This window comes from Lycium barbarum, chromosome 3 (genome assembly GCF_019175385.1).
Source record: "Lycium barbarum isolate Lr01 chromosome 3, ASM1917538v2, whole genome shotgun sequence".
NCBI lineage: Eukaryota > Viridiplantae > Streptophyta > Magnoliopsida > Solanales > Solanaceae > Lycium > Lycium barbarum.
In genome coordinates this window covers 13970238-13981676 of record NC_083339.1, presented here as the reverse complement: position 1 = coordinate 13981676, position 11439 = coordinate 13970238, and the positions used below count along the sequence as shown (strand labels likewise).

General features: G+C 39.2%; 2 long non-coding RNA genes across 2 annotated transcripts; both read left to right on the top strand.

Annotated features, from left to right (window-relative positions):
- The first annotated feature begins 1848 nt into the window (after positions 1 to 1848).
- On the top strand, positions 1849 to 4281 carry LOC132633748 (uncharacterized). The gene is made up of 3 exons (XR_009579780.1): positions 1849 to 2267; positions 3204 to 3254; positions 4048 to 4281. It is a non-coding gene; the product is annotated as an uncharacterized LOC132633748 (long non-coding RNA).
- Positions 4282 to 6634: 2353 nt separating this feature from the next.
- Positions 6635 to 9273, top strand: LOC132633747 (uncharacterized). The gene is made up of 3 exons (XR_009579779.1): positions 6635 to 7088; positions 8025 to 8075; positions 8869 to 9273. It is a non-coding gene; the product is annotated as an uncharacterized LOC132633747 (long non-coding RNA).
- Positions 9274 to 11439: the final 2166 nt, after the last annotated feature.

The window sequence follows — 11439 nt, the reverse complement described above, 5'->3', positions numbered from 1 at the left end:
CCTTGGCCAACCTTATTAATTTATTAACCTTCCGCTTATAGTTGCCAATCACATAACCGCACTTTCTCGTACTCGTTAACTTCCTTCCCATATCAATATCTCTTTGTTATCACTTACTAACCAATCTAATCTATAAATCGTAATACTGTATTTGAGTTCCTGATGTCAACTTTCTTTACGTTTCCAATAGTTCCCATAATTGTTCCTTCAATCATAACTTACCAAAAGGCTGATGGTCACGGTTTCCCTTAACTCTTTCTCTATAAACATGCAAACAATCCAGTTTGCAAAAAAAATTTCGACAGATTTCCCTCTATAATTCTTACTACCTCATTCCTGCACACAACCCAGAAAACATTTCCAATGCCTCATAGAGCGATCACAAATACCCATAATATCTTGCTCAAGTTCTTATATCAACATCTATCTAGATCAATCAAACAGGAAACATGCCTTTCGAATGAACAACTTCAAGTCGAAGCAATTTCCTCGTAGCGACATAATCAACTGCTTATCCATGATCAAAGCATTCGGTTAAAATTCGGGATGTCATATCCTATGATTTAGCTCTATGGCACAATCCAAGATAAGAAAGAAGGTCAATGGTTCCTAAATGCCCTACAACCTCTCGTTTATAAGTGTGGCGCGCTTCACACCCATAAACAAGACTCTACTGGACACGACTTTGCAGACAACCCCTAGGACGAACTGCTCTGATACCAACTTGTCACACCCCAATCCTAATAGGGCATGATGGGCACTCGACCCTTACTTAGGGCCGAGCGAACCCGCTGGTTCTCGTTATACTCATAATCTCACAGGACTCTTAAGTCATGAAATGAAACGCATAATGGAAGCTTTTCGAACATATTTTTTTCGTCTTTCTTGAATCAAATAAAATCTGTAATCGTATGAATCTGTAAAGTAATGCATAATGATACATCGGCTTAAATAGCCGCTTACAAGACTGGCATACTGTATACATGACTCTGTCTGCAAAGTCTCTAACATAAATCAATATACCATAACACACATACTCTGACTCGGCAACACTCCGGAAAGAAATGGAGTTCGCCAATCCCGCTAGAACATTTTCTAGCAATATCCTCTACTCATCTGTACACACCTGCGTGGCATGAAACGTAGCGCCCACAAGAAAGGGCGTCAGTACGAATAATGTACTGATTATGTAAGGCATGAGTAACAACATAACATAGATATGAAAAGTAACAAGGAATAAGAAAGATAACCTGTACATCTGAATGCCTCGTTGGGCGGATGTCATGCATGCTTAACCTTTTTTTAAAAAATATTTCTATACATATACATAGTAACATGCCCGGCCATTAAGGCGCGGTGTCATATATAATATCATGCCCGGCCATCAAGGCTCGGTGTTATCATTATTAGCCTGCGTCCAGGCCTCCCGTGTCTAGGGCAATATCATAACATGCCCACTGCAGTGGTGTGCACATCTACGTGCCTGCCCGGCCGACTATAGCGCGGCGCGGTTGTTATATCCCGTATTTTTGAACGTCAGATTATTTGCTGAGGTGGGGCCCACACATCGAGATTTTTTTGGGACATCTGAAAAGTCATATGAATCACATATGTGAAGTTAAACACAACTCAAGAAGGACCCTTGGGCCAAATCAAAGTGGAAGTCCTCCAAACGAATATTTTTAAGAAAACGTTTTCGGGTGATCTGACTTCTAGGGGCAAAAACGGTATTATAAGTTTGGAATTTGGAAAATACCAAGAAATAGAAGTTGTAGATAATTGAATTATCGTTCCAACCATAGGTCGTGGGTTCCCAGGTGACATCGGTACAAGGAGATATGAACGTTTTAAGGTCGAAAGGTCAGTGGGCTAGGCCCAACTCGGGATCAACCGAGTTGGCCCAAAAAAATAAAAAACGAATTAAGGCCCAAAGGAGAGGGGTGGCCGGCCATCTTATGGCCCAAGCCCACAAAATTAATAAATTTCCCATGTGATAATTAATATAAAGGATCATTAAATTGTCTTGAAACATTTAGAAGTTTCAAGACAATTGAGAAAGAGAGAAACAAGAGAAAGAAGAGCAAGAATAAGAAGGCCATTTTCGGCCAAGCTCTAGACCAAAAAAAAAAAAAAAATTTTTTTTTTTTCAAAAATCATTTTCTACCAATTAAAGGGTCCTTTACAACTTGGTGTAATTATTTTGGAAGGAAGAACACTTGTTTCTTCAAGTTGACAACTTGGTCAAGTGAAGAAGATTGTAGAAAAAGGTAAGAATTAATCCCTTTTTATTATGTTATGAAGGTTGGTTTATGTTGTAGTATGTAGAAATGAGTAGAATTTATGGAAATATGGAAGTTTACAAAGTGGGTGTGCATATATGTAAGTGGACATATATGTATATTGTTGTATAACTAATATGAGTTGAATTTTATGTTGTATTCTAGTTGTGGTTATGGTGAAATTTATATTGGAAATGGAAGAAAATGGTTCAAGTTGGCATGGAAAATTATTGGGAATAGTTATAGGAAATTATATGATTTTAATGAAGTTTTTATGTAATTATAGAAGTGGAGTTTTAAATGTGAATTATTATGTTAGTTGGTGAATTTGGAAGGATAATAGTCCATATTGGCATGAAAGATTGGTTGTTAAGTGGTTATGAGAAGTTTTGTGATTTTATGGTAGATTTATGTAATTATGAAAATGAAATTATTAAGGTGCAAATTATGATTATGGTTGATGAAATTGGAAGATGGAAATATGTTATGAATATGTAGATTGAAGATTTGAAGTTTTGGATGGATTATGGTTTTGGTGGAAAGTTTGTATATCTTGTGAATATTTGGTAGAAATGATATGAAATGCTTCCGAATTATATTGTAATGATCTTGATTAGTAATGAATGTAAAAGCATTGAGATTGGTTTGGAAATGCGAAGTTGGAATGAAAACTATTGCATTATGTTGGAAAGAAGACTAGTTGTGTTATATTGTGTTTTGTAGTCATGGTTGTTGTCATTGTGTTGATAGTTTGGCCGGGTAGAATTCCCGGATTGATATTGATTAAAAAATTGGCTAAGTTGAATTTTGGGGATGGTGTATTTATAGGGGAGATGCTGCCCAAATTTTTGTAGACAAGTATTGGTTAAGATTGAAATCTTAAAGCTTTACAATTAACATTTGGTAATTGTGACCAAATTGTAGATTTTGGCGAACTTGAAACTTGATTTTGGAGACGTGTATGAATCGGAAAAGGTATGTAAGGATTCACCCTTCCTTCTATGGCATGTCTTAAACGTAATAAGTTGGATACGAGCCTCGGGGACAACTCTATTCTCCGAAATCCGCACCCAAAGTTTCCCCTTTTTCATTCAGTAGAATTGAATTAAATATTGTATGAAATGTTGAAAAATTGCCTAAACATCTAGAACTTGCACAAATAGGACCCGACTACCTTAAAACTCTCACAAGTGACGTCATGAAATGTAACGTATGTAAATCGTGTACGCCACCTCATTTGACCCGAGGTGAGCCCGTTATTCCCGGATTTTCTTATTTGTTTCGTTTATCGAACGATAAGTATATGTACATGTACATGGGGAAGATTGGGAAAGAGAAGGCGCTATAGACGCATAGCCACCTGATCAGTTGGAGTATGGTACATGATATCGTCCCGGACGCGGGATGCCCGGACGCGGGATATATGGTTAAATGGATCGGAGCCGGCGCCTCGGCAATATGATATGTTCTATGTTATATATATATGAAAAGAAATGTTTTCCAAGAAAGCAAAGTATTATATGTATATGGATCGGGCTGCACGTGCCGCAGCAATACGTTATAGTATATGCACATATGGATCGGGCTGCACGTTCCGCAGCGCTAAGCATGCATGGTATCCGCCAACGTGCACTTATATGTACAGGTTGTGTTTCTACTTCATGACATGCGCTATATCTCTTTTATGTTATTATTCATGCCTTACATACTCGGTACATTACTCGTACTGACGTCCCTTCTTGTGGACGCTGCGTTTCATGCCGCGCAGGTCAACAGGTAGACAGATTTGACTCTTAGAAGCTCCATCAGCAGTACTGTGGCAGCGCTCCAGTTGTTCCGGAGCCTCAGTTTCTTGGTACTACTTTTGTGTACATATTCGGGCACGGTAGAACCGGTCCTTCTTGTATATGTAGATGTACTTTGTTTAGAGGCTCGTAGATAGATATGTACAGTCAGATGTTTTGTACTTTTGTGGTCCTCGTCGTTGTGTAATGTGCTAGCAAAGTTTATAAGTCCATGTCTACAATTATGCCATTAATGTTAGCGTTAAGCAACAGAAAAAAAAAAGATACGGTATAGTCTATACGGCCCACCTAGTAGTAAAAGTACGATACGAGATAAGGGGTGCTCGGTACAAGTATCGGGTACCCGTCGCGGCCCCTAGTTGGGTCGTGACAGAAGTGGTATCAGAGCAGTTCGTCCTAGGGGTTTGTCTACGAGCCGTGTCCAGTAGAGTCCTGTTTATGGGTGTGTAGCGCGCCACACTTATAAACAAGAGGCTACAGGGCATTTAGGAAAAATGACCGTCTTTCATCTTAAGAAATCGTGCGATAGAGCCAAGTTAAGGATGTAACTATCTAAATTTTTTCTGTTTAATTTTCAGCAATGCCTTTGAGAAAGAAGAAGAAAGTCAGCACAATACTAGGCGCTGCGGGAGAAGGCACCAGCCGAGAGCCCCCGGTTGAACTTGGACATAGTGAGTCTCAGAGTGTCACTCCCTCGCATGCTACCGCTATCCCTCCAGTAGCAGAAGAGCATGAAGAGGTCTCCACTCCAGCTCCAGTGCATCCAGTCCCTCCACCGGTTGCTTCGGGTCAACAAGTGACCGAGGCCATCCATTTACTGACACAGTTGGTTGCCGCCCAGGCACAACGGCAGAATGTGAGTTCAAGTGATCAGTCAGCTAGTACTAGAGCTCGTGACTTTATCACTCTGAAGCCTCCGGAGTTTTATGGATCGAAACCAGAGGAAGACCCGCAAAATTTTATAGATGAGATGCTGAGGACACTGAGGATCATACATGCTTCAGATACAGAGTCAGTGGAATTTGCTTCATACAGGTTGCGGGATGTAGCAGTTCAGTGGTATAATAACTGGATATCTTCGAGGGGAGCAAATTCGCCTCCCCCGGTTTGGCAGGAGTTCACTGAAGCATTCCTGCGACATTACTTACCACCGGAGGTCCGACGGGCTCGAGCCGATATGTTCTTGAATCTCAAGCAGGGAAATATGAGTGTCAGGGAGTATAGTCTTCGTTTTAATTCTTTAGCCAGGTATGCCCCAGCCATGATAGCTAATAGGGGAGATCACGTACACCGGTTTGTGAGTGGATTGGGGCCACATTTAATTAAGGAGTGTCTGACAGCTTCCCTCCAGGATGGAATGACTATTGCTCGTATCCAGGCCCATGCCCAAAACCTGGAGGAACAGTATCAGTTACGGAGAGAGGAGCGCTATTCGGATAGGGGTTCCAGAAAAAGGGGCAGATCTTCCGGGACTAGAAGCGAGTATAGAGGGGGACAGGCACAGGAGCAATCTAGGTATTCAGGCCAATCAGCGGCCAGTGCACCTCCTCGATTTGTGGATAAGGGATTTGATCGTTCTACTTATTCAGGAGCAGATCAGGGTACTAGAGCTTCAGGATCCCAGTATAGAGTTGATTCTACCAGGGTGATGCCACCCCCGCCACGGTGTCCTCAGTGTGGTAGGCCACACTCTGGAGAGTGTCGCGCAGGTACACGTGCTTGTTATACTTGTGGGCGGGTTGGCCATTTGATGCGTGATTGCCCACTGAGGAATGAGGGAGACCAAACCCAGCCCGCCGGATCCGCAATTGGTTCATCACCGTCCGTGCGCCCTCCTGGACAGGCTTCCCAGGCCCCAGCAGGTCGTGGTCGAGGTAGAGGAGGGGCACCCGGTTCAGCCGGTCCTCCGCACCGCCTATATGCATTGACAGGACGGCAGGACCCTGAACCTTCCGCAGACGCGGCCACAGGTACACTTTTGGCATTTTCTATGATATGTGTGTGTTAATTGATCTGGAATCTACTTTATCATACACCGTCCCTTGTGTTGCTGAAAATTTCACAAATGTAGGAATAAGAGACGAATGTAAAAAAAAAAAAAAAAAAAAAAAAAAATCAGGCAACCTAAGTCCCTAAAATGGATATCTTAAGCGACGCGTGAGATAATTACAAAGGAGACCTCCCCGAAGTATTATAATACACTATGAGGCCAGTTTAACATTCGAGGACGAATGTTCTAAAGGGGGGGAGGATGTTATATCCCGTATTTTTGAACGTCAGATTATTTGTTGAGGTGGGGCCCACACATCGAGATTTTTTTGGGACATCTGAAAGTCATATGAATCACATATGTGAAGTTAAACACAACTCAAGAAGGACCCTTGGGCCAAATCAAAGTGGAAGTCCTCCAAACGAATATTTTTAAGAAAACGTTTTCGGGTGATCTGACTTCTAGGGGCAAAAACGGTATTATAAGTTTGGAATTTGGAAAATACCAAGAAATAGAAGTTGTACATAATTGAATTATCTTTCCAACCATAGGTTGTGGGTTCCCAGGTGACATCGGTACAAGGAGATATGGACGTTTTAAGGTCGAAAGGTCAGTGGGCTAGGCCCAACTCGGGATCAACCGAGTTGGCCCAAAAAAATAAAAAACGAATTAAGGCCCAAAGGAGAGGGGTGGCCGGCCATCTTATGGCCCAAGCCCACAAAATTAATAAATTTCCCATGTGATAATTAATATAAAGGATCATTAAATTGTCTTGAAACATTTAGAAGTTTCAAGACAATTGAGAAAGAGAGAAACAAGAGAAAGAAGAGCAAGAATAAGAAGACCATTTTCGGCCAAGCTCTAGACCAAAAAAAAAAAAAAATTTTTTTTTTTCAAAAATCATTTTCTACCAATTAAAGGGTCCTTTACAACTTGGTGTAATTATTTTGGAAGGAAGAACACTTGTTTCTTCAAGTTGACAACTTGGTCAAGTGAAGAAGATTGTAGAAAAAGGTAAGAATTAATCCCTTTTTATTATGTTATGAAGGTTGGTTTATGTTGTAGTATGTAGAAATGAGTAGAATTTATGGAAATATGGAAGTTTACAAAGTGGGTGTGCATATATGTAAGTGGACATATATGTATATTGTTGTATAACTAATATGAGTTGAATTTTATGTTGTATTCTAGTTGTGGTTATGGTGAAATTTATATTGGAAATGGAAGAAAATGGTTCAAGTTGGCATGGAAAATTATTGGGAATAGTTATAGGAAATTATATGATTTTAATGAAGTTTTTATGTAATTATAGAAGTGGAGTTTTAAATGTGAATTATTATGTTAGTTGGTGAATTTGGAAGGATAATAGTCCATATTGGCATGAAAGATTGGTTGTTAAGTGGTTATGAGAAGTTTTGTGATTTTATGGTAGATTTATGTAATTATGAAAATGAAATTATTAAGGTGCAAATTATGATTATGGTTGATGAAATTGGAAGATGGAAATATGTTATGAATATGTAGATTGAAGATTTGAAGTTTTGGATGGATTATGGTTTTGGTGGAAAGTTTGTATATCTTGTGAATATTTGGTAGAAATGATATGAAATGCTTCCGAATTATATTGTAATGATCTTGATTAGTAATGAATGTAAAAGCATTGAGATTGGTTTGGAAATGTGAAGTTGGAATGAAAACTATTGCATTATGTTGGAAAGAAGACTAGTTGTGTTATATTGTGTTTTGTAGTCATGGTTGTTGTCATTGTGTTGATAGTTTGGCCGGGTTGAATTCCCGGATTGATATTGATTAAAAAATTGGCTAAGTTGAATTTTGGGGATGGTGTATTTATAGGGGAGATGCTGCCCAAATTTTTGTAGACAAGTATTGGTTAAGATTGAAATCTTAAAGCTTTACAATTAACATTTGGTAATTGTGACCAAATTGTAGATTTTGGCGAACTTGAAACTTGATTTTGGAGACGTGTATGAATCGGAAAAGGTATGTAAGGATTCACCCTTCCTTCTATGGCATGTCTTAAACGTAATAAGTTGGATACGAGCCTCGGGGACAACTCTATTCTCCGAAATCCGCACCCAAAGTTTCCCCTTTTTCATTCAGTAGAATTGAATTAAATATTGTATGAAATGTTGAAAAATTGCCTAAACATCTAGAACTTGCACAAATAGGACCCGACTACCTTAAAACTCTCACAAGTGACGTCATGAAATGTAACGTATGTAAATCGTGTACGCCACCTCATTTGACCCGAGGTGGGCCCGTTATTCCCAGATTTTCTTATTTGTTTCGTTTATCGAACGATAAGTATATGTACATGTATATGGGGAAGATTGGGAAAGAGAAGGCGCTATAGACGCATAGCCACCTGATCAGTTGGAGTATGGTATATGATATCGTCCCGGACGCGGGATGCCCGGACGCGGGATATATGGTTAAATGGATCGGAGCCGACGCCTCGGCAATATGATATGTTCTATGTTATATATATATGAAAAGAAATGTTTTCCAAGAAAGCAAAGTATTATATGTATATGGATCGGGCTGCACGTGCCGCAGCAACACGTTATAGTATATGCATATATGGATCGGGCTGCACGTTCCGCAGCGCTAAGCATGCATGGTATCCGCCAACGTGCACTTATATGTACAGGTTGTGTTTCTACTTCATGACATGCGCTATATCTCTTTTATGTTATTATTCATGCCTTACATACTCGGTACATTACTCGTACTGACGTCCCTTCTTGTGGACGCTGCGTTTCATGCCGCGCAGGTCAACAGGTAGACAGATTTGACTCTTAGAAGCTCCATCAGCAGTACTGTGGCAGCGCTCCAGTTGTTCCGGAGCCTCAGTTTCTTGGTACTACTTTTGTGTACATATTCGGGCACGGTAGAACCGGTCCTTCTTGTATATGTAGATGTACTTTGTTTAGAGGCTCGTAGACAGATATGTACAGTCAGATGTTTTGTACTTTTGTGGTCCTCGTCGTTGTGTAATGTGCTAGCAAAGTTTATAAGTCCATGTCTACAATTATGCCATTAATGTTAGCGTTAAGCAACAGAAAAAAAAAAGATACGGTATAGTCTATACGGCCCACCTAGTAGTAAAAGTACGATACGAGATAAGGGGTGCTCGGTACAAGTATCGGGTACCCGTCGCGGCCCCTAGTTGGGTCGTGACAGCGGTGTGAGAAAATACATACATATATATATATATATATATGTATATATATATATATATATATATATATAAAGCATGCATAAGAGCCCAATCAATAGCCACAACTGTATCGGAGTGACGTAAGGTCGGTAGCCTCCGATTATATTATGGAATAATCATCGTCGCTTTGTCTCACCTTGAAGGAACAATTATTATAAGGTGAGACTATCAATGAAGAATAGCATTAAGAGATAACATAGAATAGGATCGTAAATCTCATACGGCATCAAGCCATGTATTTTATTTTGGAATCTTAAAAGAAATTAGTCATCATCCATGAATGAATTGAGAAATCAGTAAATAACTCAACATTTTTATATCGTTGTTGGAATCATAAACTTAGAACCTTTAAGCATGGAGTCATTCTCATCATAGTCATCATAATGATATTCTCACTTTTGACATCATCGTTGTCATTGAAAAACATATCCTTCGTCGTTATCATAAGAACTCACATAATCACAACCTTTGGTTTTGGAAAATAGGGGCACCTTGGAAAACAATTATGGAATATCAAGAAGGAAATTATGCTTTGGAATCTGGGACATTTAGCTTTTGATGACAAGGAAAAATACGAAAACATTTATGAAATCATAACCTAAAGATCATGCCTTTGAAAGAAAGGGGCGAGCCTTAACATAACTGGAAGATGATTCTCGACTTCCAACTTACTTCCCGTCTTGCAACTCTCTTAAGAATTATTCGTAGCCTCGTAATCTACATATATAACCATTCATAATATCATTAGGATCATCGTCATACGCTCGTCTTAAACACTTAATGAAAGTCCTTTTAGATTCTGTCGAAATTCGGGCAGCATTTCCCCTGTTTATGTGCCTAGCCCAAAATTCCAATTCAACAACCAACAACATCGACAACATCATTTCCAACACCAAGATATGTCATACAACAGCCCACACACTGTTGTCCAAATTTCACAACCAACCAACTTGGGGTACGACTAATTAATAACTTTATTTCTGTAAAGAAGCCGAAATTAATACTAACAACATCAATATCAACATCCTTAACATTCTACAAGATGAACATATACATATCTTATCCAAAATTCTCTTCAAGCCTCGATCCATAATTCAACAACATCAACACAACAAACTATAATTCTATTCTTGCAATTATTCCTTAATCAAACTTGATAAAGAGAGAGATTTGAAGATTCATACCTTGTTTTTATGAAAGTAGCAAAATCTTCAACATTTTCTTGTTCTCATGCTCCTCTAACTCCAAACGAAATTATATTCGTGACTATGCGTTGCCCGGACTTCGATTAGTACTTCGTAGCTTGAAATTTTGCTCAAAATCTCCACTTTTATGTGAGATTAAGAGCCTTTTTTAATGGCTGAATTTTCTGGAACATTGTAGCATTTTTGATGATGAAAATGGGGGTTTTTATCCCTTTTATAGTGGGTGGGCCGACGTACTGTAGCTACAGTACTGTAGCAGTCTTGTTTCTGCGTTGACAGCTTAGTTTGTAACGTCTATAATTCTCTACTCTGATGTCCTATCAATGAGAGGTTTGTTGCATTAGAACCTAGACTCGACGGACTTCATTTTTTACTTTTGAAACACCTTAAAACTCCATATATACTGGGAGATATGAGCCTCCAAAGTTGACTAAAAATCCTTCCAGCATTTCTCAAATTTTCGTCGAATTTATTTTCTTATTATACTAATAATGACCATGTTCTCGTATTTCAAAATACTCTTTCCCGATTACGACTTACGAGATCGTAATTCACCCTTTTTCTTCGTTTTTACGTACTCTCCGTGGCTTGTGCTTTTCAAAACATCATGGGACGTCTCCGACACTCCATTACTATGGTGAGGTAAATGTCATACTCATGCTCTGAAAACGCGGGGTATAACAGAACCTATAACCATAAATGTGAAGAAATTGGAGAGAAATGGTGGATTTTGCCTAAAGTATATATATGATAATTGTTGCTTGCGATATTGTGAGTTATGTTGTAGATGTTTGGGAGTTGATATGAAATACGGGAAAAGTAGTATAAACAAAGGAAGTGCTGCCCGATTTTCTCTAGAATTAGTAGTGCGTTCTTATGGTTGATTGACTAATGTTAGTACGAATCCTCTTTTGAAGGT